This window comes from Canis lupus, chromosome 5 (assembly GCF_003254725.2).
Source record: "Canis lupus dingo isolate Sandy chromosome 5, ASM325472v2, whole genome shotgun sequence".
NCBI lineage: Eukaryota > Metazoa > Chordata > Mammalia > Carnivora > Canidae > Canis > Canis lupus.
In genome coordinates this window covers 24,824,083-24,847,554 of record NC_064247.1, presented here as the reverse complement: position 1 = coordinate 24,847,554, position 23,472 = coordinate 24,824,083, and the positions used below count along the sequence as shown (strand labels likewise).

The 23,472-nt window shown below is 42.1% G+C and overlaps 1 protein-coding gene and 1 pseudogene across 2 annotated transcripts in view; one reads left to right on the top strand and one right to left on the bottom strand.

Moving 5' to 3' along the window:
* Nucleotides 1-6,853: 6,853 nt before the first annotated feature.
* The window catches only part of ELMOD1 (ELMO domain containing 1), a 68,129-nt gene continuing 51,510 nt past the window's right edge, over nucleotides 6,854-23,472 (top strand). Inside the window, exons 1-2 of one of the 2 annotated variants that reach the window (XM_049110027.1) lie at nucleotides 11,895-11,932; nucleotides 13,166-13,244. The gene's annotated coding sequence lies outside the window, so the exon portion shown is untranslated. Of the gene's footprint in view, nucleotides 7,010-11,894; nucleotides 11,933-13,165; nucleotides 13,245-23,472 lie in introns of those variants that run through there. The other variant, XM_049110026.1, reaches the window with a different exon arrangement.
* Nucleotides 14,482-19,165, bottom strand: LOC112671464 (rRNA N6-adenosine-methyltransferase METTL5-like; annotated as a pseudogene).

Sequence of the window (23,472 nt, the reverse complement as noted above, 5' to 3'; positions counted from 1 at the left end):
GGCTGTGACCGCGTCTTGCTCAAAGAGCTAGAATTCTTTTAAATAAACTAGGTCCCAATTCAAAAATTTTCACTGTATCTACAGAGTGCTCCCCAAAGTCAGCAAAATGCTGTCCACTGATGGTCTTACCATCTAAAGAACATAACATGACCACATTCTTTTAATGAAAACTATATATGAAATTATTGGGAAAAGTACAAATTTAAGATCTTCCATATGCCTCACTCACTTTATTCCCCACCCCCAATGGAAAACTATTTTCTTGGGATGCCTGGGTGGCTCAGTGGTTAGGTGACTGCCTTTGGCTCAGGGTGTGATCCCCAGATCTGGGATGGAGTCCCACATCGGTTTCCCTGCGTGAAGCCTGCTTCTCCCTCTGCCTATGTCTCTGCTTCTCTCTCTCGCTGTCTCTCATGAATGAGTAAATAAAATCTTTTTCAGAAAAGGAAAAAAAAAACTTTCTTTCTAGTAATGAGAACTTTCCTTTTTTCTAGAAATGGAGACTTCTGTCCCCAGTAAATGAGAAACAAGGAGCCACTTCTTTGCCATTCTGGCCACAGCCTTCTTGACTATGTCTTACTAGTCAATGCCAGAAGCAACAGGGAGGTGGACACAGCTGCGTATGTACTGAGACCCCTGCACATTGATTCCTTCAAGTCTGACCACCTGAGCCATGAGTTGTATCTCTCATCTTTGAAGATCCATAAGCAATAGAGCCAATTTCACTATTCCACCTTAAACCATGTTGAGCATGGTTCCAATCTTCGGATCAGCAATGAACAATTTAAAATTTTAATATGCCTGAGCCTTCCTCACACCACTACTGAGACCCAAGAAGTTGGCTGGGTTTTGACCAACAAGGGAAATGATGTCTTATAGAGCCATGCCTAGCCCAGCACCATCCACAAAGCCAATGATATTCCCACTTACTTTTATGTATTTTAGGTCATGTCATTTTGAATGGATGCATTTTTTAATTTGTTGTCCATAGAAAATCTGTGTTTTTGTAGGTGTCTTGAATTGTCCTGGAAGTTTATCATGGCATTCAAACAGATAACTTGTCTTTTCAGAGTTTCACCAAAGGGTTTCCATGCAACTTAAATAGCATAAATTTTCAGGAAGAAATTACACAGGTTCTTAATTTGTATCACAGCTTGGTTTTCATAGACCATAGAAGCCTAAATTTTCTCCAATCCACTAAATTTGACTGTCCTCAAAAACAAACAATCAAACAAAAAAACACACTTAATTTTCTTCTTAAAGATATCCTTATATAGAAGCTGCTGCCTATTACTGTCAATGCCCCAGCCAGAGGCTGAGCATCAGTGAAGGCCATTGCGGGCTCGGCCCACTACAATTCAAGTAGGAGCATCATATGCAGTGTCAGCCACAATAGTCCAACTTTTACCTTGCTGTCTGACATCAGTTTCTTGCTCTTGGATTCCTACAGGATCAGCCATCCTTTCAGAGATTAACTAAACTCCCTTGGCCTTGGCTGACAAAAGAGTGGGGGCCTGAGCACCAGGACTCACAGATATATTTAGCCTGCATTGTTATGGCCCAATGACATCTTAAATAAAAACTAGGCCCAGAGGAATCTGACAGGCTGATTGAACGGGGAGGAGAAAGAGGTTCAGTAGAGATTTAATCCTAAATTAGCAAAAACCTGAGAAAAGGTCCATACTTTGTGTATGTGTGCATGTGCACATGCGCACAGGTGTTTATGCCTCTATATAGGAGTTGCTCAAGATCACAAACTATTTTATCCATCTTTGTCTCCCCAGTATCTAGCATAATATGTTATATACATAGGTGTTCAATAAATTATTAGTATATAAACTGTATTTTGGCCAGTGTGTAGGCCCTGGTAAAGCCCTCTCTGTGCCGTATCTTGTGCTGTATCTGCGGCAGCAAGTCTCACAGCCTTAGTGTATTTGGCTTCAAGCATTCTCTAGCATGATGACTAACTCTCACACAATCCTGGGCACAATTTTATCAATATAAAGATTAGGCATATTGGGTCCAACTGCCATGTCAGTTTTGTAGCCAGAACTCCATAGGCTTATAAAATCCATTCTATTTGAAAACAGAATGCCTTTCTATTAACTTCTAAACTTTACACAACAATTAAGCAAAATGAGACAAGACCTAGTACTTTGAAGCCCAGAGCTTGCCTTTCCAGTCTCATTATGAAGCCAATATATATACAATACGTACATCTCCTACTACCAGTTCTTCAGGTCACAATATTAAGACCACAGCTAGATTAAAAATAAGAATATAGGCCATGACTTTCACCCCACCCAGAAAATGATCCAGGTGGGAAACTCCTACTTGTCCATTGCTCAATTGAACCTTGCTAAAAATAGAAACCTCTGGGTGGGGAGGTTTTTATTCAAATAAATACCTAAGGATGATAGTCTATGAAATATCTTCCAAGCAAGGCAGAAAACTCCCCTGCCTGGGAAAGACCCAGGCTCTGTGTCACCTGTAATGAGCTAATGTGAAATCCCACAGAGGACAGAGCACAGCATCTCCTCCTCCTCAGCTCCACTGCTGTAACTGGGGCAGGCTTTCATGGCACAAGTTCCTCCGCCATGGACCCTCCTCACTCATTACATCTAAATGCTACATCAGATGATCTCCATTCCTTCAGCTGCCACCTCGATTGATCCTATGGTCATCTGTTAAATATGATTTTTATCCAAAAATAATGCAGCTAGAGTCATGCCTCACATGTATTGAGTACTGTGGGCTAGCCACGAAGCTAAGCACTTTACAAATCATCAACTTAATCCCGCCAGCCAGCAACACTATGAGGTAGATGTTCTTACTGTCATCCTCACTTTGGACAGAAGAATGAAAAGAGCGAAGCCTAGATTCCAGAATGTCCAGGCTGGTGCTTTATCATTATGTAACACTGCTGTAGCAACTGTCACACATCACTTCCTTCATTCCAACAATTAATTGCTTCCAAACTATCTGGGCAAGGATCTCCACTGGTTTAGAAGTCCATAAGGACTTCCTGGATTAACCCAAAGATACAACAGTCTCCAACAAGGTTATTACCTGAAATTCTATATGCCTCTCTGCATGTCATCCTACTACACTATTAGTCATGGCATTCCTGTGTTGATTAGCTGATGAGAAATGCTTCATTGGCCTGTGACAAAACTGCATATCAGAGTACTTTTCCTTGAACAGTGCCTAGCTGGTACTCTACGAGAATATAAAAGATATCTGATGATGGAGATATTTAGAAAAGCTTTTTCAGTTAGCAGAGCATGAGGTACACATCTTGGTGTACTTACAAGCTTGGCAGTTGTAACTCTAACTATGATGAAGCACAAAAGAAATGCCCGGAGTTGGGAAAGAGCCGATGAGTCTCCTGTAAAGAACCCCTGAGAGCGTCACACCAGACAGTCATTTTTAGACATCTTAACAGGGCATTGGTGTCAAATCAGGCTTCCTAACAAACTCTGGGTATGTTTATTAGAAGATGGGAGGTGGTTGAGAGAGAAGAGAAAGAGACAAAAGTTGGTGACAACCAGGAAAGAGTGAATAAAGATAGAAGAAAATAGTCTACTGGTATAGACTAGCATCCAAGAATAGAGATATCTACTCTGCTGAGACTGAGAGGAAGAGGCAAGGGGGGATCTGGAGGGTATATTCACCATAATGAGCTAATTCCTAGGGTAATGACCCTTGATGGTCTCTCTTCTCTGGGGCAGTGGGGAGAGCCAGAGGTACATCGTTCAAAACGTGGTGGGTGGGGGAGATGGCAAAGAGAAGTTTTAAAGATAATTGCCGTGGATCAGAGGAAACAAGACTGCTACTGATTTATTACAGATAATAGGTTGTGACTTTCATCATAACACACCAGTTATTTAATAAATTAAGGTTTTCTTTAGAGAGCTCTGGGGACCCTGAAGTGTAAAGATCTGTATATTTGTTGCAGGAGGAAATCAGTAAATAGAAAAAGGTGAAATTGAGCCAAATAATAGGGTTAGTAGAAAGAGTAATTAGAAAAGAACTGTTGTCTGAGGAAACTGAGAACTTGTATACATTCATTCATTCATTTCACAATATTGTGTTGAGGACTTGTTGGTTAATGGTCATCTGCTAAGTGTTGTCATATAAGGATGAATAAGGTCCTGCCCTGGAGTTAAACAATGAACAGTGGCAAGGCTGTCACTAATTGCTATGTAGTACATGTATACACATATGCTTTGGAAAAGTTGGTTCTAAGTGATGCCAAGTCTGTGTCACATTCAGACAATAAGAAAATCAAAGAAAAAAGCTGGAGTCATTCTGATGGTAGATAGATCCAAACAGTCAAATGACATACAACGGAGAATAAGTGTTGACATAGTAAAGGCCAAAGGTCAGGAGAGAGGGTGGAGGGATTGGGTGTGGTCATGGCATGATCCTGGAAGAGAGGTCTGGGACTCAGGAGATCTGGGAATCCAAGTTGAATCCAGTCATTTGAAATGCCGTTCCTTGAAGTTAGAGAAAGGATATAATTTGGTGTGGGGGCTAATCTCCTTGGCTTTCTCCCATCCCCTTCCATTCATTTTATGGGATTGCGGGTACCTACCTACAATGGTTTGGGATTAGGACTATTTTAGCTGAGGGAGTAAAATTATTGCTTCAGCAACAACCAGGCAGGGATCCATGTCCATATAGTCCGGTCAGCCTATATGGCCAATATTAATATTTTTATTGATGTTTTGGGAAGGATGAATCTAGACTGTATACATTAATCTGATGAGTAACACAAAGACAAAAATATACATGACCTGTGGCTTGGGTGATTATCTTTTAGGTGTTTATTGCCTATCTTCCTCAAACTAGACTATAAGTTACATAAGGGCAGGGACCCTTTCTATCTTGTTTGTTACTATCATCCTGGCACCTGGAATGATGCCGTAACAGTTGCTCAGGGGTTGTTTTAGATGGTTTTGACAATACCAGTAGACGGTGACACAGGCAGACAGCAGTGTGGCAAAGGAGTATTAACTCTGCCATGGGGTATGCAGAAGTCTTCAGAAAGAAGGTGGCATTTGAGCTTGAAGAGTGGGTAGGACTTTGTGAAGTGGAATGGAAAGGGAAGACTATTGCAGAAAGAGTGGGATACCATAAATAAAGGCAAAGTGGCATGAAGAAAATGATGTGTTCAGAAGATAATGAAAAGTCTACTTTCTTTGAGAGAGAGAAAGAGATAGAATGAACAGGGGTGGGGGAGAGGGAGAGGTAGAGTCTTAAGCAGACACCATACCCAGTGCAGAGCCCTCCCTACATGGGGCTTGATCTCGACCCTGAGTTCATGACCTGAGCCAAAATCATGAGTCAGACCCTTAACTGACTAAGGCACTCGGAAAAGTTGAGTTTTTGATCATTTGATACTTATCAAGAGTGGACAGTATTATGCAGAGCAAACTTCCTTCCATAGAGGCATACCTTACTTTATGCAGTACTAGTGAAACAAGGACCACAGGGGAATGCAAGTTAACATGTTTAGAAGACTATGGCATGAAATTCTTATCTGGATGATCCCAACCCTGGTGAATCGCGCCTATATATGGCCTTGGTCTAGCTTTTTCCTAGAGGTTTATTCAAGGAAGTAGGAAGAAACCAGAACATGGAAAGAAAAGATAACAATAATGTTTTGTTGTTGTTGTTGTTGTTGTTGTTGTTGTTTTACAAAGAGTTAGAAGGATCTGAGTTTCAGGTTATTTAATGTGAAGGGGTGACACCACAAATGTTCACCAGCTCACCCAACCTGTCATGAGAACAGATCAGTGGATGTGGAACCTTGGGAGACTTCAGTGAACACCTACTATGTAGCAAGAGCTCTGCCTATTTCCTCAATCCTCCTAGCAGCCCAGGGAAGCTGGGATCACCACCCTCCAGGCTTACAGAGGCGCGGAATGAGTAGGGACTCCGGGTGGCAGATGAAAATGAAATCGAGGCTCATCGTCTTCCCCTACCTATGCTGCCTCTAACGTTCAGAAGCTCTTTGCCTAAATAGACAGAAAATGTTCTTCCTGAGACGTGAAGCACCGCACCACAGAAAGGCACAGGTTTTGGAGAGCCGCTCCCTGGAGTAGTGCTCCCTAAATAGCCCCAGCCCACAGTGTGTGTCACGCATCCATTACAATTAACCCCGGGGTGAAGATATGGTTTCCGAAGCCCTGGTTGAAATGCAGATATGTGACCCGAGAGGACTTACAGCATCTCTCAATGACACCTAATTAAGGAGCTGGCTCTGGGGGAACTTGACCCGACTGATCCGGGAGTTGGGAAAAGGCGGGCGCTACTCGCGCACCCCGGAGGGCTGGTGTCCGGGCACAGGAAAGCAGGTGGATCGCGGGAGGCACTCGGTGAGGCCGCAAAGGCCGGGGCTGGGCTAAAAGCAAACTTTGACTTCTGGACAGTTCTCTGGGGAGCGAGCGAGGTGCACACCTTGCCCACCCCCGCCCCCTTGCAGGATTCTCCGGGACCCGCGCCGACAGGTGCCCCGCGCACCGCGCGCCCCCCGCGCCCCCCGCGCCTCAGCCCAGGCGCCACCTCCCCTGGGCGACCGCGGCTGAGCCCCGGCTCCGGGGCCCCGCAGCCGCCCCCCCCCCCCCCACCGCCCCGCGCCCGCGCCCCTGGCTGGGCACTGGGCATGCTCAGTCGCCTACCGCGTCGCGCTCCCAGGGAAGCCTCCGCACGCTCTCCGCGGGCTGCTCGCGCTCGCCTCCCCGCCGCCGGCCGCCCGGGTGCCTCCCGGCCCGCTCCGCTCCCCGCGACCCAGATTCCTGGCCCGCCCCCGCCCCGCCCGCGCCCGCGCCCGCAGCCAGTGCGGCAGCCGCGGCCACCCTGTGCAGCCGCGGCGCGGGGGACGGACGGACCGCATCCAGCGCAGCCGCCGAGCGCGCAGCCCCAGCGCCCGCGGAGGGCGGGGATGGACACCCGGCCGCCGCGCGCGGGGACCCGCTGAGCTGCCCGCAGCCGCCGGGGTCGGGTGAGTGCTGCGCCTCGGGGCAGAGGGGCGAGGGACGCATGCCCTTGGAAAGGGGGGAGGTGGTGACAAGGACCGTGCGAGCCGCGCTGCGTCTGGGGCGCAGCCGAGAGGTCGGGGTCGTGGCCAGAGAGGGCTGGAACGAGAGCGCGCCCGGCCTCGGTGCAGGGGCTGCGGGGGCAGCCGGCCCGGAACCCTCCCCCGCCGCCGCCCCCCCAGACCTGACACCCGCGGGGCCGCGCGGGAGGCCGTTTGCGGCTCGGCCCAGACGCAGGTCACCTAGCGACCGATCAGGGGCTCCCGACGAGGCCTCCCAGGCAGAGAGCACGGGAGGCTACACCAGCGGCAGCCTGGGCCCGGCGGGGGGCCACCCGGGTCCCGCCCCCGCCCCCGCCCCCGCCGCGGCCTTGGAAGCTTGCACCCCGGGGGTGGTGCGGGCGGCGGCCAGGGGGTCCGCGGCGCCCCCGTCGCCGCGGGGCCGTCTGAGGGGCTCCTGGAACTGCTGGGAAACTCCTCACTTGCGAGAACATGTCTTTCCGTCTCAGGTGGAAGCGGACGGGCCGGGAGCTGCTGGGAGCGGAGCGGGGGTGGGGGGTGTGGGGTGGGGGGTAGGGTGCTGCCGCCGCGGGCGCGGGCGCGGGCTGCTCCCGCTCGGCGTGCTTCTGCCCTGCCTCTAAGCCGCGAGTCCGGTAACACGCCTGATGAATATTTCAGGACCGGCCTCGCAGGCTCGCTTGCTTCAGATCAAGTTTAACGCGTGCCTGCCTGTTGGCCCCGCTGCCCAGCGCAGGCAGGTAGAAGCCCCGTGCCTGAAGCTTCCAAATTTCAGCTTCTTTTCGCACCAACTAGGAAAATGACGCCACTAACCCCCAGTGAGCTCTGGAACGGTACCATGAATTGAGCGTGTCGTTTGGAGAGCCCGGTTTTGGGCAGGCATCCAGGCATTGTTCTGCATCTCTGCAGTGTGCGTGTGCGGTGCCGGTAGCTCGACAGCCGTCCTTAACTGGAGCTGCCAATATGGTGGAGAGCAGGTGCTGTGCTTGTGTTGGGATAAACGTCTTAGTTCATTACCATCGTGTGACAGACACCCGGCAGCTACCAGTTAACGGCGGACTTAGTCCTGTCCCTCCAAGTTGAATCTGAGATCAGGCCAGTTGAAATTCTGAGGAAGGTACCCTCCGGTATCCCTCTCCTTAGGGGGGTCCTTAAAGCCTTCGTGGGAAAAAGAAGGGAATGTCTGAAATAATGAGCCATCGTTGTCACGAACACTGAGAGGAGAACACGTTAAGGTGAGAAACTTTGAGGACGGGAACAAGCTCGTCCCTTTCACTCCCCCTGCACCATCGCCATCGGCAGACCTGCGCGCACAGCACTTAGCATTCAAAAATGGTACTCCTTTCCAGAAGAAACCTGCTTTTTCTTTCCTTAGTGAGCCAAGTATGTCTTTTAACAGCCCGTGAGGAATTCTTCTGTTGCCCAAGGTTTCAAGCCTCCAAGATTTACAGGATACTCAAAAGAGGCAACTCTTAACGGCTTTCCAGTCCATTCACACAGAAGCTCGAGCGCTTGGGTTTACAGATGTTCCCATTTAGGGAAGGCTTCTCCAACAAAGACCCACTGCGGTTACATCACAGGCTCCACCTCCGCCTGCCAGGCTGCTTCTCCCCAGCCTGTGAATGAGGACAGGGTGTCTCACTGTGCTCCACTAATGAAAAGAAATCCCAAAATGAAAATCTGACTTATTTTCAATATTGTGTTTTGCTGGCTCAGTCGAAAATACGAAATTTTTAAAAATTATTATTAACACATGGAGATAGGACTTGACTCAGGCATAGTAATAACTATGAATATCAGCTTTGTAGAAGATTTTGAGTAATGCTACAGTGTTCTTTCTGCTAAAATTATTAGTAGATACTGAAAGAACCTCTATAAATTAGCAAAATAGATGGAACTTATATATAGTAAATTATATATACAGCGTTTCCTAAAGCGTGTTACTGAGATGTTCAGAAAGAAACCCAGCTGCATTAAAAGACATAAAATCTTGCCCGACTGAGAAGTTTGCAGAGCTGGGACACAAATCTCCAAGTGCTCTAAAGAAGCATTCTTTAGAATTGTTAAGGAGTCATTGGTAGAATTGTCAGACTTAGCAAGTAAAAATACAGCCTGCCCAGTTAAAATGGAATTTCAGATAAACAGTGAATAATTGTTTTTAGTATAAGCATGCCCCATGCACTACTTGTGGCATACTTATAGTTAAAAAAAAAAAACAAAACAGTATTTGTTGTTCCTTTGAAAATCAGTTTTGATGGAGCAACTTGTATTTTATCTGGCAATTCTAGTCACTCGCTTTTGGGTCATTTATGGGTTGAAAATAAAGTGGAGCAGGAATCATATGCTGTTCTGCAGACAATCTGGGACAAGCCCAGTTCTGGTTCAAGCTATTGAAAATAACTCATGCTTAAAGTTAGTAGTTTCATTTCAACACATATTTGTTGAGTACCTCTGCTTGCTAGGCTCAGTGAGAGGTGCCAACGCTGTGATGAGTAAGGACTGTGTGTGTGAGGGTGAATCTACAGCATGAGACGTGAGGCTTGCTACACCAAGTGTGTGCAGGAGCCTGGGAGTGACACTGAATTCTGCTGGGCAGCTCCAGACAGGATGACCAGCACTTGTGACGGGTCTGGCCTTGAGTAAGAGAGTGAGATCTCATCCTTACTCTGGGTGGGAAAAACTCTGGGTTTATACCCAGTGAAGGGGAGCCAGAAGTGGAAGGGTTTTACTTGATGGCCTCAGTTAGAGGACAGAGTGGCTTGCTGAAGAGGAAGTGAGAAGGAGATTAAAAAAAAAAAAAAAGACTTTAAATCATTGCTGATGAGAGGGAACTGAGATAGGACAAGTGCAGGGACCGACAAATGGTGCTTAAGTGAATGCATCTCACTGCATTTAAAAAAGCAATTGATCTGCCCTTTGATTAATACCCAAAGTGGTCCTTCACTATTCTACTGCCATCCTGGTTTCCTCAGGTAAAAAGTCATCAGGTAATACTGGAGTATAGTATTTATATAGTATTTTGTATGAAAGTAGATATTTAAGAGTAATATTTGAAATGTCAATCAATATTCGGTTGCTTTTGGCACAAATTCCTGACATGGAATTAGCAGATGTTTTGGTTTTAGCAAATTTACCTCAAGTAGGAGAAGATACTAACCTGCAGTCATTTTCTGATATAGTCCAGCCATCTTTAAGGAAGCAGATTCTGATGGTGGAAAGAATGTAGATTTTCCAGAAATAGCACTATATGAAAATGACCATATGCTTGTAGTACCACAGAGTCCTTACTCAGAATATTCCAAAAGCAATTAATTCCAAAAAATAGCACACCACTTACATTCGTGTCTTTGAAATCCCAGTGGGTACTTTCACTATTAATCAGCACAGGAAGTTTCCAGAGGTGTTGAAGACCAAACCAGTACAGTTCATGTAGAGAACTGTCACTCATCGCTGGAAGATTCCAATTTGCCAATCTCAAGCAAATGACACTAGAGTGCCATTCTAGATTGTACTTCTGTCAACAAATCCAGATCTCTTAGGGACCATTTTCAGAAGAGGTTCATATGTTTGAGTATCCAGATGGTTAAGTTTCCACTTCATATTTTATAATAAGTCTTAAAAATAATAAAAATTACTCTATCCTAAAGTGTATAATGAAGTAATTAGGGTGTTTCTTATCAAAGGATTATCCTTCAAAATAGAGCAAAAAGAAAAGTTCCATTTCAGGTATTTGTACTGCTCCTCTTTGTGCTCTCTGCCAAGCATGCCTTGCCTTATGATTCTGATAGTAGATGAGAAGGAAAGTGATCTAGGACATACTGAACTTACTAGAATTTCCAGGCAGTTAGACCATAGGTTTTATTTTCAGCAAGATTTCACATGGATATGGCCTATTAAAGAAAGGCTTACTGCAGTGGTCTCTAATGACAGCTTATGTGCACTATCACCCTGAGAGAGTTTTAACTGAAATTGTGTGCTCACTTCACATTCTAAGTCCTCAGTAAATACTCTGAATTCAAAGAATCTGAAGACAGCGTGTTCTTGCATCCCAGAAGCTTTTAACCTTGTAGCGCACTTAATGCTGACCATGAGCAAGTCTTATTTTACATCAGTTTCTGTGCTGTAAAATGGGAGATAGGCACATTTAAAAAAAGAAAATCGCGCCAACTCCAATCCTCTGTGTCTATAAAATAAATGTTAGCTGTTACAACTGTTCTGAGGGATAAATAACTGCATTTTAGATGATTTGTATATTGTCTGTGTACCCTCTGCCATTTTAGACACCAGTGAAATAATTCACAATTTGTTCTGTTTCATTTTTTTGCTTTTTTGGTACAAAGCATGATGATTGTGGTAAATGCTTAAAAAGAGCTCATTAAACCTCTTTAAAAAATCAGTCTCAAGCTAATAACTGCAGAATTCAAAGGTCTTTACATAGTTTTTAAATGTAGTTTCCATTTTAATTATTGGCATTAGGACTTGGTTAATTAGAATGCTTGGTATAAGAGCTTATTTCAGCTGCTATAATTCTCCCTCCTGTTTCTCTTGTGTAAATAGATGGCAAAAAGCTGCCATGTGTTTTGAAGGTTTGTGTGTGTGTGTGTGTGTGTGTGTGTGTGTTGAAGGTTTCATTCATGATGAAACTAATTATTTATCCCACAGCTGCTTTTTGGCTTAGCAAATATCGATGACATCATAAACTCTGCGCCCCTCCTTTTTTTTTTACATCACCGGTTGGCATTGTAAATATTTTAAGTGTGAATTGATCTCTGCAATGAATTTACAAGTACATTTCTTCCTTTTTCCTTTAGAATAAGAATATTCCACCCTTCAGAATTTAAAAGCCAGATTTTCTGAAGATTCTACATTCCAGTAGGATACTTTAATTTTAATTTTCTTTGGTCTTAGAATCCATTTAAGTTAGCAAAAAACGTAAAACGGTTGTTTTTATCCAAGAAGTTAAATCATACATTCTCTTAGAATGGTAAGCATTTATCAAAGTTGTTTTAATTAAAATGTGTATTATGCACATCATTGATTTTTAAAGCCTGTATTAAAATGCCTAATGTAGGACTTTAACTTTCATATTGACTCATGTACTATGTGTATGTAGCCCAAAAGTAAACCCAGTCAAAGAAAATCAAGACTTACAAAAGGTTTGGGTTATAGTTTTTGCTTCACTGAAGAGTTCTGTGTTGTATCAGAAATTTCTCCTACTACTCTTTTAAATTGTAGATAACCTAGAGTATTTAAAATAGAGCCAGACCATCAAATTTTTAAATCCTCACAATCCTTCTGAAGACATCTGTAAATGAGGATCTTGAGTAATCTTTGTGGGTGAGATACAGAAATGCGGTCTAGGATGTGTCAAATAGCTGGGTAGATCATCTCTACCGGAAGAATGTTCATAGGTATGGAAGTCACCATAGAAGGTGGTTCATGTTGGCCTGCTTCAGAGCTCTTGACTTGACCTGACATTTCTATAATTTTATCAACAATGCGGGTATTCTTAGACTGGTATGTATATTAGGTTTGCTGATGATGCAAAGCTCACTAGTGAATTTGAATGACAATCACTATTAAACTTGTTATCCCTAAGCCCAGAGCAAGGGCTGAAACTAAGAACTGTATTTAAAAAGAATAGATGTTGGCTTCATTTAGGTTCTAAAATCAGTTGCCCAAGGACATGGAATGGAAGTCCTAGTCTAACAACAGTTCAGGTTGTAAAAAATAGTTTCAGTTCACTTGAGTATTAACCAACAAGACAAAAGAAATTAGTGCTATCTTTGGTGAGATTCATAGATGAATAGAGCCCATATCAGAAACAAACAATATAACACACTATACTCCAAAGAATGCATTGTCAGGGATGTCAAAGGGGGACTGCCTTTGTTGAGTTGGACGCTGGCTCACATGACCTTAAAAGCACCTCCTAAATCTAATTATGCAGTTTAAATTGAGCTCCCAGGCACTTCTACATGAATCTGCCAATGTCTAACTCAGCCTAATTCAGTAATATTTATGTAACAATGTAACTATTATATATCCTTTTGTTGATTTATAATGAATATCCTTATTCTTTTCTACTTAATGATTATTCCCTAGATAATTAATCATCATCACTTAAAGTATATGCATCTATTCTGTGACCACCACTGGGTTAAATTTAAAAGGACATTTCCAGGTATTCTTTCATTATCTAAGATCATAATTGAAATTCTTAGTTCAAAATGATATGTATTTTGAATAGCCATAAAATAGGCATGTGTCCAGGCTTTAAAATATAATTGCACAATATACCTAAATCAACTTAGACAAAGATGGAAGGCAAAATGTGTTCACTCAGTGTCCTCTGTGTATGCCACTATTCTTGATTGTGTTTTGGCTTTCAAAAATATTTCTTTATAGAGTGGACCCTGGTTGTTACTTTTGAACACTGCTTTCTGAACCCCTGTCCCATGTTGGGAGCTCTCCCACATTGTGAGGCAGAGCCCACTCCCCACCATAGGAGCTAACGTGCTAGATACATCATCCTTGCATCCTGGGCCCATGACCCAGACTCTGCTCCGGTAGCAGGTGTTACAGATAGCAACACCCTTGACCAGTCCTGGGGGATCAGTGGGGCCTGTTCTAGAGTCCAGACCTGGTGGCAGCAATAGAAGTGACTTTACTGCACTGGCTCCATGTCATCATTTGAAGGGCTATTTTTGGCTACCTAACCTCTAAACCTAGTTCTGTGGCCCTGCTGGAGAGTCTGTGGGTTACCTTCAGAACAAATTCCTTCTCTGCTAAAATAGGCAGAGCTAGTTTCTGTTCCTTGTGATAAGAAATCCTGGCTGTGAAAGAGTGCAAGTTCATGCTTATGCTGACGTTATCAGTCACTAGGACATACTGAACATGGTACACTCTGAAGAGCACAAAAGGAAATGTTTATTCATTTTATGAGTATTTCTGGAACAAGGCACCTTGCTTGGCATTGGACAGGAGAAGCATACAAACATGGTATTTTCAAACTAGTGGTGTGGGGACCAATAGGAGGAGATAGGGATACTACTGTCAGATAATATGGAGGCAGATATTTTGTGGGTTTCCTGATTCTGAAGATTGATTTAGCCTGGGGATAAAAGACTGGGATAAGAAAGGATGCTCTCTGGGAAAATACTGTTTCATCAATTCATCAAGGCCATTTTTTTTTCCATCTTAACATGAAATTAGGAAACATTGTTAGAGTGTGTCATACTTGTTTTTAAAGATTTTATTTATTTATTTATGAGAGACACACACACACAGAGAAAGGCAGAGACACAGGCAGAGGGAGAAGCAGGCTCCATGCAGGGAGCCCGACGTGGGACTCGATCCCGGGACTCCAGGATCATACCTTGGGCTGAAGGCGGCACTAAACCGCTGAGCCACCTGGGCTGCCCCAGTGTGTCATAGTTTAATTGCCACTTTTTTCTTCTAAACCCATCTACCATATATCACCAAATATGTCTTTGATATACACTATTACATGTTTTAACCCCTAAGAAACAAGATCTGTAAATATTTTTTTGAGAGATAGAAAACAGGAGAGGGGGAAGGGCAGAGGAAAAGGGAGAGAATCTCAAGCAGACTCCCCATTGAGTGCAGAGATTGTTGTGGGGCTGGATCTCACGACCATGAGAACATGACCTGAGCCCAAATCAAGAGTCAGATGCTTAACTGACTGAGCCACCCAGGTGCACCTCAGTAAATTTTTTAAATGGCAACACCTAACACCATATGGAGGCTCTAGAGGATTTAAAATCCCTAAGAGAACTAATTCAGTCATGGAACTGGTGTGGGTTAGATACCAAATTCCTATTCATCTTTGTTGTACTCTTCCAAAGCTGTTAAAGAGTAATAAATTTACCTCTAACTTCTATTATGAACAAAGTCAGGTGCTAATCGTCATTGTTTGGCTGTAAAAAATTCCTCTTTTGGTCATAGTGATTCTCAATTTTGTAGAAGACACCTTTTTAAAAAAATTTTTATTTGGAAAATGTCAAATATATACAAAAGTAGACAGAATAGTATAATGGATCCCAATATTCAAAAATCATCAACTTATGACCAGCACTGTTTGATTTTTAACCTTTTGTCTATTTACCCCATTTTATTTCGAAGCATATTCTAGACACATACCATATATAAATATTTGTTTTTGTATCTATAAAATGACTTTTCAAAAACACATAAGGGCAGTATCATTATTACATTCTTGAAAAAATGTATAATTTGTGGCACTTTTTAAAATAAATTTTGTATTCATTAATTAGGTTTTAAGATGCTTTTGTCTTTGGAGTTTTTTTAAAAGGAAAACCAAATTAGGCCCACTTCCATGTCCACTGATTTCTTTTTAAGAAATTAATATGATGCTGGTAGGTTATATTGCAGCTTTGGAGTAGTATTGATCTTGATTTTCCATTCTGTAGCTTTCTTATGAATGTGTTTTCCATTGAGAATTCATATAAATATGCTGCTGTTCTTGTCATTTCCAAAGAAGTCTTCAGAAAACTCTTATCTATCCCCTTTTTATTTTCATTCCCAAAAGGAAGATTTATAATTACTGACCATATAAAATGACTTGGACATTCTGTTAGATAATAGGCACACCCACACTGAACCATGTCGGCATTTGTTAAAGCAAATTGTGATGTTCCTGTTGAATATTTTCAGTGCATTTTCATCTATGTCACATCCAGCACTACACTTGCAACTTAGGGCCTAGTCAGATACTGTTCTAGAAGTAGGATGGGCTTTTCAAATCTATCCACTTACTGCAGGCAGCTCTCTTGTTCCTTAAGTCTTAGTTTCTCTTTCCTTTTCTTTCTCTCTTCCTTTTTACTTTTATTCTGTTTTTCTTCTTTTTTTTAAGATTTTATTTTTTTCATGAGAGACACAGAGAGAGAAGCAGAGACACAGGCAGAGAGAGAAGCAGGATCCCTGTGGGGAGCCTGATGCAGGACTTGATCTGAGGACCCCAGGATCACGACCTGAGCCAAAGGCAGATGCTCAACCTCTGAGCCACCCAGATACCTCTCTTTGTTTTTCTTTCCTTTTCTTTTCTTTTGTCTTTTCTTTTTTTCTCTTTTCTTTTCTTTTCCTTTCTTTCTTTTCTTGTTTTCTTTCTTTCTTTCTTTCTTTCTTTCTTTCTTTCTTTCTTTCTTTCTTTCTTTCTTTCTTTCTATGTGTTGACAGAGTCTAGGGCACTGGAAGAGGAAGCACCACCCTGGGTATGTCATCTTCTTTAAGTTTTTGTTTTTTTCAAAGTAATACCCATCATTCAAAGCATCATAGAGTTGTCTGTCAGGTAATCTGTCAGTTAATTTTTTTTTTCATGAAAACCTCCTTTCTTAAGCCCCCATTCACCATCATCTTGAGAATTCTTTTCACCTTTCTCAAATATGGGATCTTCCAATTCCTGAGTCCTGTGTCTTCTCATTCTCTACCTTCATTCTGGTGGAATGCTTCTTTCAGAAACTCTTAAGAAGGCATGCTTGGGAGGTACATGGAAGGCTTGAGTGTCCAAAATTGTCTTCATTCTTACCTCATACTTAATATTTGGGCTGGGTATAGAAATTTAAATTGGAAATACTTTTTTCCCATAATTTTTATTCTTGCTTTCATGTTCCTACTGTCAAACTGGATGCTCTGATTCTTACCCCTTTGTGTATGAATCGTCTGTTCTTGGAATTTCTTGTATTATTTCTTCAATAATTTTTCACATACTTTTTTCTTTTTTGTAAATTTCTTCTCAGCAGATATCCTCAAATCTGGAACATTTCTTCAACTTCCTTTCTGTCATTTAAAGAAAATTTCTAAGAACATTTTCTTATTCTCTTAATGTAGATTTTTATTATTTCCTATGTCTCTTTCATGAGTATAATATTTTTTCTAATACTTGTGAAAATTATGGTGTATTGATTGTTTTTTTTCTCTTTGCATTGCTTCTGTTTCTTCCAGATTCCCTGTTTTCACCTTTCTTTGTCTCAATAATTCAATCAAGTTAGAAACTTTCCTTAATTCTCTGATAATCCCTGACATCTATTTGTATTTAAGACTGAGACACTAAAACACTGATTGGAAGCTTTCTGTGAATCTGTGGGGTTCGTTGGCCATTTGGCTTCACAGCAGCCGGGGTAGGGGCTGGTGCTTCACTGGGAGATCCACATGTATGTTGGTTAATTTCCTGAGGGATAAATCCCCAGGAGCCTGAGGAGTAGCATTATGACTGCCTCTGTTCTGAGAGTTGAGTGGAAGAAGCCTGGATAAATCTCACATTTATCATGTACATTTTCACCTAAGCTTCTTGGATTCAGTATGAACTAAAAGTTCAGAGCCTCTCTAGTTCAACCTCTTCAAGAATAAGTCTTACCTCTTCTGATAAAATGGAGAGCAGTTATACTTGTTTTCAAAGAATGGGGAAGGAGATCTAACTTTTCCTTATGAAAAATGTCAAACAACCCTTCTGAGTTGACTTCATTGTACAGTACCAGTTTTAGAGGAACTGGGCATTGCTAACTCCTGAATATGACCAAGATTCTGTATTCTAAATTTTATTGCCTATGGGTCAGTTCCCTCACTGCAGGCTTCATTAATTAGGCTAAGTAAATTACCATTTGTCCATCCTCCTTTCAAGTCTGGAAATCTGCTGATATCTCATGTATGCCCTTGTTGCCCTCAGCCTTATGGATTTATGCTTTTTTTATTTCTTTACTCTCATGTTGGCGGGATTTCGTGTGTTTTATTTGTCATGTTTATTTTTTTATTTGCCATATTTAAATAGAAGTCCATAACACAAGTTTTAAGGGCACACTTAAAAGGAATTAAAGTTGTAAAATACTGTTAAGTACATCAGCAATAATTATAGTGAAATAATTACTATGTAGTAAGGATCTCATATTGCCTATGTAAACTTCCACAATTGCCATACTTGTTTTGCTTACTCCTCTTGTCTCCTAACCCATAGTAAATTTTAATACTCTTTTAACCCATTCATACAACCTTCTTAGCAAGAAGTATTCCACCTAACATACACTACTGTAAATAATATGTACTGCCCCCTAAAAAGAGAGAGAGAGAGAGAGAGAATATCATATAATCACTGATCAGAATCTTGTCACACATCCTTGGAGAGTCCATAGTACTGACATATTGGTTAGGAAACCTTACCTAAGAGGATAGTCTGGTTAGGTCAGACATAGCTGAAATGTATGTTCATTTGAGGCAACTCAGAGCTTCTATACTGACTTCAGAAAATCCCTAGACTCCATGTATGGGATCTACCCAATTTCCCACTCTTGGATGGCAAAGTCTGTGTCCTGTTTATTTTGTGCCTAGAAAGAACTGAATGTAATAAGTGAATATGTTTATTGACTAGAAATAAGAGTTGAGGTCTTTTCCTACCAATTGGCTGTCTGGCCTTGGCCAAGTCATTTGTTGGATCTGACTGAGGCCCCAAAAGAGAAGGTCACTTAGAAGAGGTGAAGGGGAAGAAAAGGCCCAAGGGTAGAACACTGTGGAACACGTACACTTAAAATGGAGGCAGAAGAATGTGAAATAGATAGAACCAGGAGAACAGGGATCATGAAAGCCAAAAACAGGTGTTCATGAAGCAGCATCACATGAAATTGTATCAACTAAGATAAGGACAAAAAAATGGAGCTTGGACTAGACAGTCCTGTCTTCAGCCAAGTATTTCCATACTCACTAACTCACTCTTTGTGTAGATGAGGCGTGTTTATCACTCCTGAGATGTTTATGGTCAGGGCATAAGATGGTAGCATAAGGAAGTTGGGTTGAGTCCCACGTATGTATGAGAACTTGTATATGTGTGAATGTGTGTGCTGTGTGTAGACTGGAGGCATTGTTATTACCGGGAAGGGAACCAGAGCCCAGAGACTATGTAGTAAGGGATTGGGAGGATCTCCAGTGAGTTAAGAAGGGCATGAGTTGCTCATATGTAATCAACCTGTGACATACCATGGAGTTACTCAGCCTGGTGTAACCTGAATAGAACTGTTTGAGTTGGGGAGTAGGAATCAGTAGTGTGATCTGCTGCAGGCCATTAGTGCTCTTTGTCATCAACCAATGGATTCTTCTGTTGAAACATCAGGGCCTGGAATATGTAAGTGACTGAAATATATATTATTATATATATATTTATATATATATATTTATTACTATATTACTCACTATATTTCATTGATTCTAAGATTTTTTTTCCACACACTACTGAAATCAGGCGCATCACAGTTTAATTAGCAGCATCTTATTCTTCCTTAAGGACACACGACATGATGATGCATTTTCCCTTGATGGCCATGATGAAATACCATTGGACAGGATCAAATAATATTTATTCAGCAAACAAAAATTTATCAAGTCATGCATATCAAGTCATAACTCTAAAGTGAGTTTAAAACTGTTTTTAATTTGTTTTACAGTATGAATTGTTGCAGAAGCCCAACCTAAAACACCTACTTGTCATAAGTGAGTGCTACGGGTGACGCATCTGTGTGATCAGGGTCGGCAACTGCCTTAGGGGCAGGATATTCTGTTTGCCTCCAGGCCTCTGGAAATGCTCCAATTTGCTTGGATTTCCCTGTCAAATGTTTCTAGCAGATGCCCTAACTATATTTTCATTATAAGAAAGAGAAAATTTGGAATGCTTGAATGACTCAACCGTTTATTTTTATTATTATTATTTTAAAAGATTTTATTTACTTATGAGCGACAGAGAAAAAGAGAGAGAGAGAGAGGCAGAGACACAGGCAGAGGGAGAAGCAGGCTTCATGCAGGTAGCCGGACCTGGGACTCAATCCCGGGTCTCCAGGATCACACCCTGGGCTGCAGGCGGCGCTAAGCCGCTGCACCACCAGGGCTGCCCTGGCTCAGCCATTTAACCGAGTCCCACATCAGGGTCCCTGCATGGAGCCTGCTTCTCCCTCTGCCTATGTCTCTGCTCTCTCTCTTTCTCTGTGTCTCTCATGAATAAATAAATAAATCTTAAAAAAGAAAATTTTACAAAAGGTATCAGTTTAGATTGGCAAAATCATATCTATTTAATTTTTATACAGACATAGGTTTACCATTTTTATTATGGTTTTATTTAGAAATTTAACTTCTAAACTCAAATATGTAAGTGAGAACGTACAAAGTCTACATTGAGTAGTTCTGTGGAAAAATGGATTAATACTTAGATTTTGAAATTTCCTTACTCTTTTAAAGATGAAAGACAAATTTTATCAGTTCTGCTTTCCCTACCTTCACTCCCTCCATGAAAACCTTTAAAGGAGATCATAAATATATTTGCAGGCAAACCTGAATTCTGTGGCTGGCATGGGCCTCCATTGCTATAAATCATAAAAATAAACCCTGGATGAGTATTTTATTCCTGAAGAAGGGAAAAAAACCTTCCTAGTTGTCATTTTAGTGAGTGTCTGCTGAGCATTTTTCAAGCTAATTGCCAAAGGAGGAAAGTTCTGGAATGTGGCCTCAGGGAGAATGTTATACATGAGCGTAATACCTCTAATGTGGTATGCTGGCCAGCATGTGTGAAATGTAAATGCATAATCTGAAAGATTTTCCATTTCTCTAGGATGGTGAATTTGCATCTTGCTTGCTCTTTCCCCTCATCTGCATACATGTAATAAAGTAAAAAACCACATTATATACATGTTTCAAATGCTCAAAAATACCTTAAAATTTTTTCTTTACCTTCTCTTTCTTCCCCTTCCCTGCCCTGCCCTCCCTATTTCACAGGGTAAATGACTGCATTCTATCCTCCGAAGCCTGAGTCTAGGGCTCCCTGACACAGTGCTTCTTAGGACTTCACAAAATAGGAAGCACCATGCAAGCTTAGACATTCCCTAAACTTGCTAATCCAGACCTATTTATTTACCGGATTTGAGTCTGATACTTGGCCCACCAGATTTATTTTTTATACATTTTTATTAGAGTTTGATTTGCCAACAAATAGCATAATGCCCAGTGCTCATCCCATCAAGTGACCTCCTCAATGTCCATCACCCAGTCACCCTGTCCCCCCTCCCACTTCCCCTTCCACTACCCCTTTTTCATATCCCAGAGTTAGGTGGCTCTCATGTTCTGTCACCCTCTCTGATATTTCCCACTCATTTTCTCTCCTTTCCCCTTTAATCCCTTTAACTATTTTTTCTATTCCCCGAATGAATGAAACCATATAATGTTTGTCCTTTTCCAATTGGCTTACTTCACTCAGCATAATACCCTCCAGTTCCATCCACGTTGAAGCAAATGGTGAGTATTCGTCATTTCTAATGGCTGAGTAGTATTCCATTGTATACATACACCACGTCTTCTTTATCCATTCATCTTTCGATGGACACCAAGGCTCCTTCCACAGTTTGGCTATTGTGGACATTGCTGCTATAAACATTGGGGGTGCAGGTGTCTCAGTCTTTCACTGCATCTGTATCTTTGGTGTAAACCCCCGGAAGTGCAATTGCTGGGTCGTAGGGTAGCTCTATTTTTAACTCTTGGAGGAACCTCCACACAGTTTTCCAGAGTGGCTGTACCAGTTCACATTCCCACCAACAGCGCAAGAGGGTTCCCCTTTCTCCGCATCCTCTCCAACATTTGTGGTTTCCTGCCTTGTTAATTTTCCCCATTCTCACTGGTGTGAGGTGGTATCTCATTGTGGTTTTGATTTATATTTCCCTGATGGCAAGGGATGTGGAGCATTTTCTCATGTGCTTGTTGGCCATGTGTATGTCTTCTTTGGTGAAATTTCTGTTCATGTCTTTTGCACATTTCATGATGAGATTGTTTGTTTCTTTCCTGTTGAGTTTAATAAGTTCTTCATAGATCTTGGATACTAGCCCTTTATCTGATATGTCATTTGCAAATGTCTTCTCCCATTCTGTAGGTTGTCTTTTAGTTTTGTTGACTGTTTCTTTTGCTGTGCAGAAGCTTTTTATCTTGATTAAGTCCCAACAGTTCATTTTTGCTTTTGTTTCCCTTGCCTTCATGGATATATCTTGTAAGAAGTTGCTGTGTCCAAGTTCAAAAAGTGTGTTGCCTTGTGTTCTCCTCTAGGATTTTGACTGATTCTTGTCTCACATTTAGATCTTTGATCCATTTTGAGTTTATCTTTGTGTATGGTGTAAGAGAATGGTCTAGTTTCATTCTTCTGCATGTGCCTGTCCAATTTTCCCAGCACCATCTATTAAAGAAACTGTCCTTTTTCCAGTGGATAGTCTTTCCTGCTTTGTTGAATATTAGTTGGCCATAGAGTTGAGGACGCATTTCTGGGTTCTCTATTCTGCTCCACTGATCTATGTGTACGTATAATTGGGGTTCCAGAGAGCGCCAAGAGGAACAGAGGGTCAGAAAGCATATTTGAACAAATCATAGCTGAGAACTTCCCTAATTTGGGGAGAGAAACAGGCATTCAGATCCAGGAGATAGAGAGGTCCCCCCCAAATAAATAAAAACCATTCAACACCTCGATATTTAATAGTGAAACTTGAAAATTCCAAAGATAAAGAGAAATTCCTTAAAGCAGCAACAACAAGAGATACCTAACTTATATGGGGAGAACTACTAGATTAACAGCAGACTTCTCGGGATCCCTGGGTGGCGCGCGTTTTGGCTCCTGCCTTTGGCCCAGGGTGTGATCCTGGAGACCCGGGATCGAATCCCACGTCGGGCTCCCGGTGCATGGAGCCTGCTTCTCTCTCTGCCTATGTCTCTGCCTCTCTCTCTCTGTGTGACTATCATGAATAAATAAAAATTAAAAAACAAAACAAAACAGCAGACTTCTCCACAGAGACCTGGCAGGCCAGAAAGGGCTGGCAGGATATATTCAGGGTCCTAAATGAGAAGAACATGCAGCCAAGAATACCCTATCCAGCAAGGCTCTCATTCAGAATAGAAGGAGAGATAAAGAGCTTCCAGGATAGGCAGAAACTGAAAGAATATGTGACCACCAAACCAGCTCTGCAAGAAATGTTAAGGGGGACTCTGTAAAAGAAAGAGGAAGCCCAAAGAACTAATCCACAAGAACAGGGACTGAATAGGTATTACGATGACACTAAATTCATATCTTTTAATAGTAACTCTTAACATGAATGGGCTAAATGATCCCATCAAAAGACTCAGAGTTTTGGACTGAATAAAAAAGCAAGACCCATCTATTTACTGTCTACAAGAGAGTCATTTTAGGCCTAAGGACACCTCCAGCCTGAAAATGAAAGGGTGGAGAACGATTTACTATTCAAATGGTCCTCAAAAGAAAGCTGGGGTAGCCAGCCTCATATCAGACAAATTAAAGTTTATCCCAAAGACTGTAGTAAGAGATGAAGAGGGACACTATATCATACTTAAAGGGTCTATCCAACAAGAGGACT